The sequence below is a fragment of the Neopelma chrysocephalum genome, unplaced genomic scaffold, assembly GCF_003984885.1.
Source record: "Neopelma chrysocephalum unplaced genomic scaffold, ASM398488v2 Primary Assembly neopelma1_24, whole genome shotgun sequence".
Taxonomy (NCBI): Eukaryota; Metazoa; Chordata; class Aves; order Passeriformes; family Pipridae; genus Neopelma; species Neopelma chrysocephalum.
In genome coordinates, this window is record NW_020897693.1 from 51,215,666 (window position 1) to 51,227,776 (window position 12,111).

General features: G+C 41.5%; 1 protein-coding gene across 1 annotated transcript in view; it reads left to right on the forward strand.

The window, feature by feature from the left end:
* KCNH5 (potassium voltage-gated channel subfamily H member 5) overlaps positions 1–12,111 on the forward strand; it is a 153,108-nt gene that overhangs the window by 61,472 nt on the left and 79,525 nt on the right. The window lies entirely within an intron of this gene.

Here is a 12,111-nt window from a genome sequence, read left to right on the forward strand (position 1 = left end):
TTTTGAAACTGTGTTTTGAGGTAAACATTCAGCTAAATTCAATTACAGTTCAATCAATAAAAATCTCTGCTTCCCAAACAGACTCCTGTTATAAGCAGAGAGAGGCTGTGAAATACCTTTGGTAGTTCTCCCGAAGAAGTTTGCTAATACCAATAGCTGATATTGGCAGTGCTTTTTCTAACAGACTCTGCCAAATAAATGTCTTAAACTTAGCACTGGAATCAGAGATAGTAATTCATCACAATCCCAGCTGCCTACTCATGCAAACTGCAGATAGGAAAGGAAATCTTTGCTGCCTTGTCAGCGAGAAGCGGCTTGTTCTGAAAGCCCCAAGTTTCCTATTCACGCTGGCAAAGTTATCAGGACCTGGGAGGAGTATTTGGAAAGATTTGCAAATCCTTCTGGTGGGCAGGATTGCAAAGTGGTGTACTTGTTAAAAATAGCCAGGTTCAGATTCTGTAGGTGCTGATAAAGCATCGCTCGGTGCGGGGCAGTGGCGGGGGAAGCCCTGATGAATGGGGATGCTTTTCAGTTTGATTGGCAGTTTGTCATTTCTTTGTTCACCGAGGACAGATTGAGTGGGATATTTAGACTGAAATACATCACCTGTCTTGCAGGAAAGAGAGCTTTGAATAACTTAACCTCATCTTTCAGAGCTTACTTCAGATTTCTTTTTGCCTGACTTGTTTTATCTTGGTGTCCAGTGCTGTTCAGCAATATTTTTTCTGCTGCTTCTTGACACTTGAAAAGCTAAAAATAGCAAACATAAAGCATCCTATGACAAGGGAGCAAGTTTTTACAAGGGTTATTGTTTAAATACCTATTGTGCATTTGCTGCCTAGAGTTGCTGAATATGCATTGAAAATCTGATTTTTGTAGCATCTTTTGTGTTGATCTAGGTCATTTCATCCCCTCTCTGTGCAGAGCAGAACAAATAGATAGGTCTGTCAGATGCTTTGAATGGACCAGGAATCATTTATCATTCAGGAAGGTCCTTTCTTGTAAACCTTCCATTATCTTCTGTCAGCTCACAGCCTCCAAACAGAAGCTCAGTCTCTGCTTCTGCATGTTGCTCTAGTTCAGTCCACAGGCAGGTTTTAGTCTTCTGCAGCCCAGCCATAGATGCAGATGTAAAAGGCTTGTGCCTTTCACAGGAAAAATAAAAGAGAAGAATTAGTCAAGAGAGAAAACAGAAAGAAGCTTTTGGTTCATACACCATTATTACTGTCTTGCAACTCCTCACTTCCAGGACTTCAGTGAGCAGAAAGTCAGTAAAAGGCAAAAGGCATTTTGGGAAAGGTGGTAGTATGGCAGGGTGAAACAGCTTGCAGAATTCAGGAGAGGTGGGGTTTTCTGAAGGAACAAGAAAGAGTTCATGTACTGCCATATGCCTCCTTCTTTCCTGTGCTTCCACTGGGAGAAAAGCGACCAGATTCCCAGTGTCCTGGCTGAGACTGGGATAGAGTTCATTTTCTTCCTAGTAACTGGTGCAGTGCTGTGTGTTGGCTGTAGAATGAGGATAGTGTTGATAACACACTGATGTTTTAGTTGTTGCTGAGCAGTGCCTACTCTGAGTCAAGGACTTTTCAGCTTCTCGTGCTCTGCCAGCGAGGAGGCTGGGGGGACACAAGAAGCCATGAGGGGACACAGCTGGGACAGCTGACCCAGACTGGCCAAAGGGACCTTACACACCACATGGCATCACTTTTTTCTTGTATTCTTTTATCATTAGTATTATTCCCCCCCTTCCTTTTCTGTCCTATTAAACTTTCTTTATCTCAACGTATGAGTTTTACTTTTTCTTCTCATTCGTTCCCCCATCCCATTGGGGGAAGAGTGAGTGAGTAGGTTGTGGGGTTTTTAGCCCAGCTGCCTGCTGGGTTAAAGCACAACACCCAGCTTGCAGCTCAGAGGGTCTCTGACAGACTCCTGCATGCTTCTGGTGTAACCTGGAGGAATTGATTTACCTCTGTCCCTGTGTAAAAATGAAATTGCTCTGAATGGCACACAGCAGATTGCAAAGTCAGTAAAAATATGGCACATTTTTATATGCCATAAATATGGTATTTACATGAATTTCTTCGTCCAGCTGAGTGAGCCCAGCCCAGTGCATACTTCATCCAGGCAACAACAGAAATCCAGTATATTCCACTGAAATGCTCCGACGATCCTTACTGCGAGGGAAGGTCAGAACATGGTATCGAAGGGAAAAGTGTCAATAAACATTGAATACTTCACTGCTTCTCAGGATGTGAAAGACACAGAAAAATCTCTTAGTTACCAATCAATCCCCAGAAGAGCTGAGAAAAGGTGCTTTGTTGTTCGTCCTTTGTTGTTCTTCTTCTTTATCTACATACGTTGTTACTTTGGCATCTATTTACTCCAGTTTTATGGGGAGGTTATTGTGGGGGAGATGATATTTTTCAGCAACTGGTTTTAAATTATGCTGAAGACAGGCTTGGTAATTCAAATTGGTTTTGCGTATGAGCAGAAGAATTTGTCGTGGTGATTGTACAGGATAACTTCTCTGGAAAATGTGAGCAATTTCTAGACACTTCTTTCAAAAAATCAGTTTCTAGTTTAATGGCTTGAAATGCTGCCTTCTTGTTGACATCTTAAAATACCCAGGTTGATGATTTTAAGGTAGGAAAAGGAAACAGATGCAATTGCTGTCACTTTGAACCCAAGTTCTTATTGTTAAGGGGAGAGATGAGAAAGGCGAGTGTGGGTGGGTTCTTCTTGTCATGGAATCATAGAATGGTTTGGGTTGGAAGGGACCTTAAAGAACATCTAATTCCAAACCCCCTGCCATCGACAGGAACACCTTCCATTGGAAGGTGTCTGCTAGACTCATAGATATCCTAGGTATGTCAGCTAGACACATAAATACAGATATCATAGATATCCTAGATATGTCTGCTGAACACATAGATGTCCTCCTCTGCTTTTAATTTTGCTAAACAAAGAGAACAGGACATGCTCTTTCCTTTTTGAAATGGGTGAGATGCTCTTATCTGAGCCACCTCTGGTCCTAAACCCTCCTATATTTGGCAAACAATGCTCATGCCATCCCCCCTTGCTGCTGCTCACGTCTTTTTTTGGAGTTGTGACATGGTCTGCCAGGGATTGTCAGTCATCTCTCCGTTGATCTGTCAAACCTAATTCATTATTTAAGCGGGTTCTTTCATTGTTCATGTAACATTCATCAGTTCCCTGCCAATATATGGTAGTTAGCCACTTGAGTGCTGTTTGTATGAATCATGGAGGTTTATCTAGTAAATTTGTTAGGCAGTGGCTGAGCCCACGCACTGACACAACAGTGTATAAATGTAGGAAAGCGTTTGTCTGGCAGACTCCCAGACAAGCAATCCCAAGAGTCCATAGGATTTAATTTTTGATCCTGAGGAAAATGTATGTGTAAGATAGCACCTTCTAGCAAAGATCATTGCCAGTAATGTAGATTAAATCATATTTCTCATAGCAACAGATAGTAATATGAGAAGGCTTTACATCTGTAGGAACTCACAGGCTGGAGTGTTTAGCGATGGTTGAAATCCAACTCTGCCCTAAGGGTGTCCTACAAGAGTCAGTTCTGTGTAAGGGCAGTTTCTTTTCCTGCAGAGGTGTGGGATGTGGGAGAGGTGTGGCTCTGCATCACCTGTCCAGGAGCTGCAGAAGGGTTTGTTTGACCTCTTCAGCAGTAGAGACCTGCCAATTTTTGCACTGCCCCTTGCAGTTTCTTAAAAAGTGGGACAGTGGGGGGAATATGTCTCTTTCAACAACAGCATGTCCCAACTAGTGAGCTCCTAAATGCTTCTTAGAATCACAAAATCATAGAACGGTTTGGGTTGGAAGGGACCTTAAAGCTCATCTTATTCCAAGGCCCTACCATAAGCAGAGACACCTTCCACAAGACCAGGTTGCTCCAAGCCCCATCCAACCCGGCTTTGGACCCTTCCAGGGACGGGGCATCCATAGCTTCTCTGGACAACCTGTTCAGCACACACAGATGTAATCCTCAAGCTGCATTTAGTGGATGGGTGCAGGATGCTTCCATAGCCCTCAGTGAGATGTGGCTGGAGAGCTGGGTGACAGCCTGCACCCCCTGGAGGGACTGCTTGCAGGTTATTGCTGGGTTGGACTTAGCTTGACCAAGAGTGGTTTTAAACATTAAGACAGGGTGTCAAAGGTGTTCCCAGAAGGGCTGATTTGGGTGTGTTTTTAGCTGTCTTGTTCTGGGCAGGTTGGCATTTGGCCTCATCACCAATATCCTGCTGGATGTAATACCAGAAGTAACCTTCTACAGCACCATTACCCCTTGTCTTTGAAGTGAGCATATTTTGATAATTCAGAGCTTGAAGAAGGGTTCTTAAAAGGCCACGGGACACCTAAAGTCAAGAGGTAAAGATTTATGTAACAACTAAGTCAGTGATGCCAGCTTAAGTGAGACTGGGGATGAATTTATTAGCTTACTATTTCAGATGAGGCAATCAGAAAGGTGATAAATTCTTTAACATCCAAATCAGGAGACAGTAAAACTGTTCATTTGTATTTACCCATAAGTGCAAATGGAAGAAAGTGATACAGAGAGTTACAAGAAGTTGCCTTGCAAGTGGAAATTTCCCTTTTTGAGTGCCATTGAAAAAGCATTTTGACACTTTTGTACTGCTGAACCGTAGTCCAAGTGCTATTAGCTCTACAAAGCATGGATATCAAGATCTTTCTGTGATTTCTTTTAATTGTAAGTAATCTTAGTTATGTCTCATAGATGGAGTAGGAGTATTTCCAGTCAGGGTACAGGTCTCAGTGTAGCAGCTGAACTTGGCAATCTTAATATTCTCTGAACAGCTGCATGGAAAAGAGAGTATAATCATATCAGTAGCCTACAGTAAAAAACAAATTACTCTTAGGGAGTAAAAGGTCTGGCATCCTCCACTTTTAAATGGAACTTCAGTGTAAGAGTGAGATCATAGGATCATCGTTTAAGTTGGAAAAGACCTCTAAGATCAAGTCCAACCATTAAGCCAGCACTGCCAACCCCACCTCTAACTGTGTCCCTGAGTGCCACATCTACACATCTTTTAAATCCCTCCAGGGATGGTGACTCCGCCACTGCCCTGGGCAGCCCATTCCAAATTTTTCCCAGCATCCAATCTAAACCTTCCTTGGCTCAACTTGAGGCCATTTCCTCTCATCCTGTCACTTGTTACCTGGGAGATCCCCACCTGGCTACAACCTCCTTTCAGGTAGTTGTAGACAGCAATAAGGTCTCCCCTGAGCCTTCTTTTCTCCAGGATAAACAACCCCAGCTCCCTCATCTGCTCTTCATCAAACCTGTGCCCCATACTGTTCCCCAGCTCCATTGTCCTTCTCTGGACATGCTCCAGCACCTGATTTTATCCACCAGATTGGGGTGAATAGAACAAGGACACTTGGCAGAAACACCATAGTGGGGCCATACGTGCCTTGTTTTGCTTTAACTCTGTGGTGGTAGTAGATTTTTAGATATTCAGGTTCTAGTTGGTAGCAAAACCACATGTCTTTATATAAAAGAGCTTTAAAACTGTAAAGCAGTCTCCTTGGGAAGCTTTATGGGATTTTTTTTTCAAGGTTATAGCTAGCATGTGTTTATGCAAGGTTTACTTTTATTGTCATTGTCTTGATATGTTTAAATGAAATTATGGTGTCAAGAGAGATAGGACAGTCAGTGGGAGAGGTAACAATGAAGAAAGAAATGTTATTTCGTGCTATTGAGCTATATTATTTAAAACAACTGAAAATTGATGTTAAATAAATGATATGTAAATGGAGAAAATCAACCTTTATGCTCACATATAGTGCAAGTAATCACCTGAGATTGTCCCAGAGGGATTATCACATTGTCCTGGATTACTCATAACAACTGTATCTCTCAGGAAGGAAAAAGTTTTAATTAGTCCAACTAGATCAGCAAATATATCCGACTAGCTAACAACACAACACAGCAAAGCTTTATAGCATATTGTGCTAGAGGGATAAACAAATCTGAGATAAAGGATAACCCCCAAGGTATCACACCGCTTGGATGGAAGGGGCTCAGGAGATCGTTTGTGTTTTCCTGTACTGAAGTTTCTGAAAGCCAAGTGAGTGATCTGAGTCTGTGTCTGCACAGAGATCCTTGGCTAATTTTGTGTACTCGTGAGACAATATCTGTGTGTGTTTGGCATTTAAAAAAGGAGAGTTACCCAGCTAAGTCAGGCCAGTTACCAGGTAGGTCCTGCCTGATTTCAGTGGAGCTGGGCTCCTCATTGGGCCCTGCTTTCAGTGGATAAAACAGGTATTTGGTGTTAAATCTCATTAATATTGGCCCAGTTTTTCTTGCAAGTAAGTGCTATGGTTTATCATCTGGAGTGTGTGGAAAGTTAGGATGGGCAGTTAAGCGAGGAGACAAGTTGTTTTAGGAAGTGTCCCAGTGTAGAAAAATTGATCATACCAGTGAATCAGGCCTTAAAATACTATTTTTTTCAGGTCCAGCAAGAGATTTCCTTGCTTTAATTTTGTTAGATTGACATTCAGACCTGAAAAACTGTGACGTTGTCAGACATCCAGAGAGGCTTTGCTTTTTCTAAATATATAAAAAACCCCAATCTCTGGGAGGTTTCATTATTGCAGTACTGCTTGTGATACTGTAACATGTTTGGTGGTAGTTAGAGATATCAGGTAATTGGATAAAAGATGACTGATACTGGCTTTTGGTTTCTCCTTGCTTCATTTCTGGAGTTCTGGAGTAACAATGTCATGTTACTCTTGAAAATTCTGAGACCACTGAGGGCTCATCCTGCACATCTCTTGTCCTCATTCATCTTTCCTGTAGCTTTTTCTGCAAGAACTTTGGTAGATTCAGGAAAAATTTTCCACTGGTGGAAGCATACTCTACGTGGGAGTATGACTGCAGGTTCCTCCCTGAAGAGCTCTGCCCCTTTCCCTTCAATGTGGAGGAAGGACAGGAGGATCCAAACTGGCATCTCTTCCCTGGGTACCTGCTGTGCACCCTGCTGAGTCAAACCCAGTTGTGTTTCAGTAGGGATATTTTGGTCATAAATGATTAAAACCAGTTTTCTTCCACTGGCCAGCAGCCAGCATGGATGTGTCAAGATGAGTTCGTGGCAAATTAATCTGATTTCTTTCTTTGACAAGATAACTGCCTGGAGAATAAGAGGAATTGAGTAGATACGATGTATCTGAACTTTTTAAAAGGCTTCTGACACTTTTCTACATAGTCATCTTGTAGCAAACGAGTGAAAGATGATCTCAACACAGTCATAACAAAGTCGGCGATAACTGATTGAACAACCTCTCTCGAAATATAATCAAGGGCTTCACTGTCAAAGCTGGAGGAAATTACCAGGGAATTTTTTGCCCTGTATGTGATTCCATTCAACATTTTCATTAGCAGAGTTGAGTGACAGAGCAGAGAGAGAGAGAGCACATCAGGAGAGTTATGGGGAGGGTTGCAAGTGGTTTAGGTGACAGCATCAGAATCCATAATGATCCCAGTAAATTGGAAAGGCATCCCAGAATCAGCAAGGTGAATGTCAACAGAAGTGAATGCAATGCACCACATGTAAAGAGGGCGAATCAAATGCATAAGTGTAGTATAGGGAATAAATGGCTCTGCTGCTGAGAGGCTGGAGAGGATTTTGGAGGATAATAGATGGGGAAAGTGATAGGCAACTGCAGACTGAATGTAACAACGCAACAGTGGGCTAAAACCTGTAAATCTCACTCTGCAAAGCATCAGGAGCAGTGTCATAGGCAAGCTGAAGAGGGCATTTATTCTGTTGGGACTAGGACTGGTTAGGCACATTTTTTTTTAATTTTTTTTTTAATAAGGTTCCTTAAGGAAGCTGTAGACCAGCTGGAGAGATAGGAGATCAATAAAAACTTGTTACAAGGCAGGATCTCAGGGGAATAGTTGGAGGAACTGACTTTGGCTTAAGCTGATGGAAGCTTAAGGGGTACACGAAGGTTGACTTCTAATATGGAAAAAGTGTGCTTGAAAGGAAAAAAAAAAGTTGATCCTCTGTTTTTTCTGGAGGGCAGTGAGGTCAATTAGGAGGGAGTGAAAGATTGATGTTGGAAACAGGGATTTCCAACATCAGTTCACCAAAACTTCTCATCTGTGTGTGGATTCAGATCATGGGCAGAGCCACCACCAGATTTGGTGGACTCCATTGATGAGTATCTGTCAGTCTTGCTGCAGGTATCCTTGCTCCTCCCTCAGTATTGCAGTTGGACCAGGCAATCCCTTGAGGTCACTCCCAACCCTACATCCCTCTGATGCTGGAGAATAAGGTGCAGCTGCAAATCCCTGTTGTGTGTTAAGCAAGTCAAAGCTAGCAAAGCTCTCTTTCTCTAGGTGGTTGACCATCCTTAAGTATTTAGTGATTTTTTTTGTGGTCCACGATGTAGTGGCTGCAAAGTTTGAGCTGTGTATTCACCCTACATCACTTCCATATTTAACCTGTAAAATGTTCATGCACTCACTGGGGTACCCTCACCTGGGGAAGTTCAGCTCCCTGGGGAAATGCTGTTGTCATCCAAATAATGTGAGGCTTTGAGAAATGGATGGTAGTGTCCAGTGTTAAAACAAAGCTATAATTTTATAATTTTTTTTTTTTTAGCAAATACAGGGTCTGTGTGGTAGCGTTCATATTCTCTAACAAATTCAGAAGGCATTGTTTGGAGCAGATGATTCTTGATTCAGTTATTTTTGGAAGAAGAACCTGTTCTCACTGAGGGTCTGAATCAAGTCCCTCTGTAGGAAACAGAGGGAAATTAATTTCAGTAGAGAAGTTTTGACTTTTTTTGGCTTTAAAAGTTTTTGTAACTGAAATATAATTCTGAGCTAAATATTCTTGCCTCAATGTTTTCATCAGGACGTTTTCATTACAAAAATTAAGACTCACACTAGAGAAAGATAAAATATTGATTTTATGTTGAAATTTTAGTTCCACCCCTTTTTTTCTTGTCTTTATTTCTTTAAAATATTTTTGTTTTAAATCCACATCTTTTGGTATAACGCACTGTAAGAATTGCAGATGGGTGGGAGTAGAATTTTCCTTAAAGATTGAAAAATAAAAGAGAAAAGAGATATTTGGGGGCAATATTCTCACTTTCAGCAATTTCTCTCTTTTTCCAGGGGAAACTAAGTAAGTAGATAAAAGGAAGAAGAACAGCAGATAGATAAAGATATTTTTCAAAAGTAGAAGATTAATAAGCTTTTATCTTACCTTGTCTACTTTTTTGTTGCGTAACAACATGAAGGATTTTCTAATAGAGAAGACTATTTAATTTCTTCTAAAGTGTGTAATGAAAATTAAAGCATATTTCAAAGCTCTTTTGTGAAGCGTAATCAGATTTGAAATAGGATGAGGTTGATGGAAAAGGGTTTATAAATATCTGCCACTGGTTTCTGCATGGTGATGTGACAATTGTCTTTCAGGTGTTTTTCAGTACTTCCCAGAATGATCTTCTCCATAACTTTACCAGGCACTGAAGTGAGACTGAGAGGCCTGTCATTTCCAGGGTCTTCCTTCTTGACTTGAAAATTAGGACAACACTGGCCAGCTTCCATTCAGCTGGGACTTCTCTGGATTCCCAAGAATGCTCAAAAATCACTGAGAGAGGTTTTGCGATGACATCAGCAGCTCTTTGAGGATTCTGGGATGAATCCCATCAGGCTCCATAGATTTGTAGGCATCCAGTTGGAGCAGCAGATCCCAGACAATTTCAGGGTTGACTGGGAGGTGATCATTCTTGCAGTGATGGTCCTCCAGCTCTGAGACCACCTTGGTCAGTTATCTATGTTGAAGACAGGGGCAAAAAAAGGATTAAATCCCCTCTGCCTTTTCTCTGTCCCTTGTGTATGAGGTGACCATCCTCATCCCATAATGGGATTTTTTACTGCCTATTGCCATTAATGTATTTGAAAAAACTCTTTTTATGGTCCCCCACATTTCTGGCAGCTTCAATTCCAGTTGAATTGTCTCCCTACAGTGGCAAGCAGCATTTCTGAATTCTTCCCCTGTCTCTTGACCTTGCTTCCACTGGGCATACACCTTCCTTTTTTGCCTTATTTCCAAGAGAAGGCCTTCTGCCTCACCTGCTTGACTTCCAATGTTTGGGAATGGCTTCTCCTGTGCCCTTAGGAGGTGACGTTTGAAAAGTGATCAGCACTGATGGTGACTTCAGCACCTGCAAAAACATTTTCCCAGGGGATCTTATTTAATAGTTCTCTGAGCAGCCTGAAGTCTGCTCTCCTCATGTCCTGAGTTGAGGTTTTGCTGTCGCTTTTCCTCCTGTCAACAAAGATTTTAATCTCAATCCCTTCATGGTCGCTGTGGCCAAGGTGGCCACCAATCTCCACTTCATTCACAAGATGAACTCCGTTGACAAGCAGCAGATCAAGGAGGGCATCTTTCCATGTGGGTCCCTTCCGGCTCAACATATTCTGTGATTCTGTGAATTGGAGATGGCTTGGAGAAAAACACAGGTGAAGCTGCTGGTGTCTGGTGAGACCTTATGGAAGTAAAAATGATTGGTGTCACTGAGCACCTTGTCCCCTTTCTGTTCCTGGGCAGGAGCAGGCAAGTGTTGCACCCATGTTGAGGCTGCTCTGCTGTCTCCTCTGGGAAGTCGAGGGGTAGCACTGGCTGTTAAATGGGATGTTAAATGGCAGAATTAGAGAAATTTATCTGAAGCATTATTCCTGATTTCAAAATAATAAATCTTCATTGGCAGAACTTCCTTAACAGTTTTCGGGGCTTGTAACAGATGCACATTACTCGCGTTGTTCTTGATGAGCTTTGGAGCAGGATTACAGTTTTACTTTGTAGATCCCACAGGATGCTTTGGCCATTTTTGAAAAAAAACTCCACTTTTTCCTAAACTTCAGATTGGGGTCCAGCATTGCAGCTATTTTACATGTTCCACCAACTGCTAATGGAGCAATATGGGAAAGTACAAGCTTAGATCAGGACTCTGTTTTACCTGTTAAAAGCCCCCCCAAAAAAAACAGGAATAACAGAAAATATTAACGAATTAAATCCTGGAGTGCTTTGCTAAACAGAGGACTTAATGATAAATACTGGGGCTTTCCCACGTCTAGCTGTCTTAGGAACAAGTGAGATTTAAACTCCCCTGCATTACAGACAGTTAGAGCGAGAAAATTATTCATGGTTTAAACATGGGTGTGTTTTTATTTAAATGCTTCTTATAAGCATTTAAACAAATGCCTCTAATCGCTTGCAATATTACACGGTGTGATTAGAGGCTTTGAAAGGAGTTTAATGGAAGCTGCATCAGAGTTGAAAACCCACATGAACACCCAGAATAGGAAGGACAGGAAGCTGAGCTGAGCAGATTTGATCTAGCCTAATTAATCAGGTTGTTGTTGTTTTTACAGTCTATTATTGATACACAAACATGCTGTTGAAGAATTAGTAATCTAAAACATTGCAGTTCATTAGAGTGTTTAGTGGTGTTCTAATAGCCATGCTCCATCTGGATGATAATAAGAAATAATGGACCATAGAGAAGTTACGCATCCTCACCTTCTAATCCATTTTCAGCCAGCTGGGGAAGCAACAAAGAGGATGTTTGCTGAAATATATCACTTTGCGATTATAAATTCAAAGGGAACAGAGTCCTCTGTTCTTTATCTCTGCACCAGGCATTTATTGTTTTCTTCCTTTGTGTGCTGCACTAATATTTCTGACCAAATTTATACTGTGGATAAAGGCACATCGTTGTGTCAATATGACACAGACATCTCTGCAGTGGCATGGCATCTTTAATGGTTTTGATGTTACTACAACTAGAGTGTCAGAATTAATCAGACTTTCTCATAGTTTATTGTCTTTCGGGTTGTAATTGTAGCAGCAAAGCGTTGTCACGTATAATGGAGGTTGTTAACTAATGTGTTTTCATGTGTACATGAAAAGGAGAAGGAGTCAGCTGTGGTCTCTTTTAATTGGCAGCATTTGACAGAGAAACAAGAGCTTTTGGGTAGAGATGTCTAAAGGTTGAGGCTTTCATGTAGGAATGTGAAACTTTTTAGTTTCATTTACA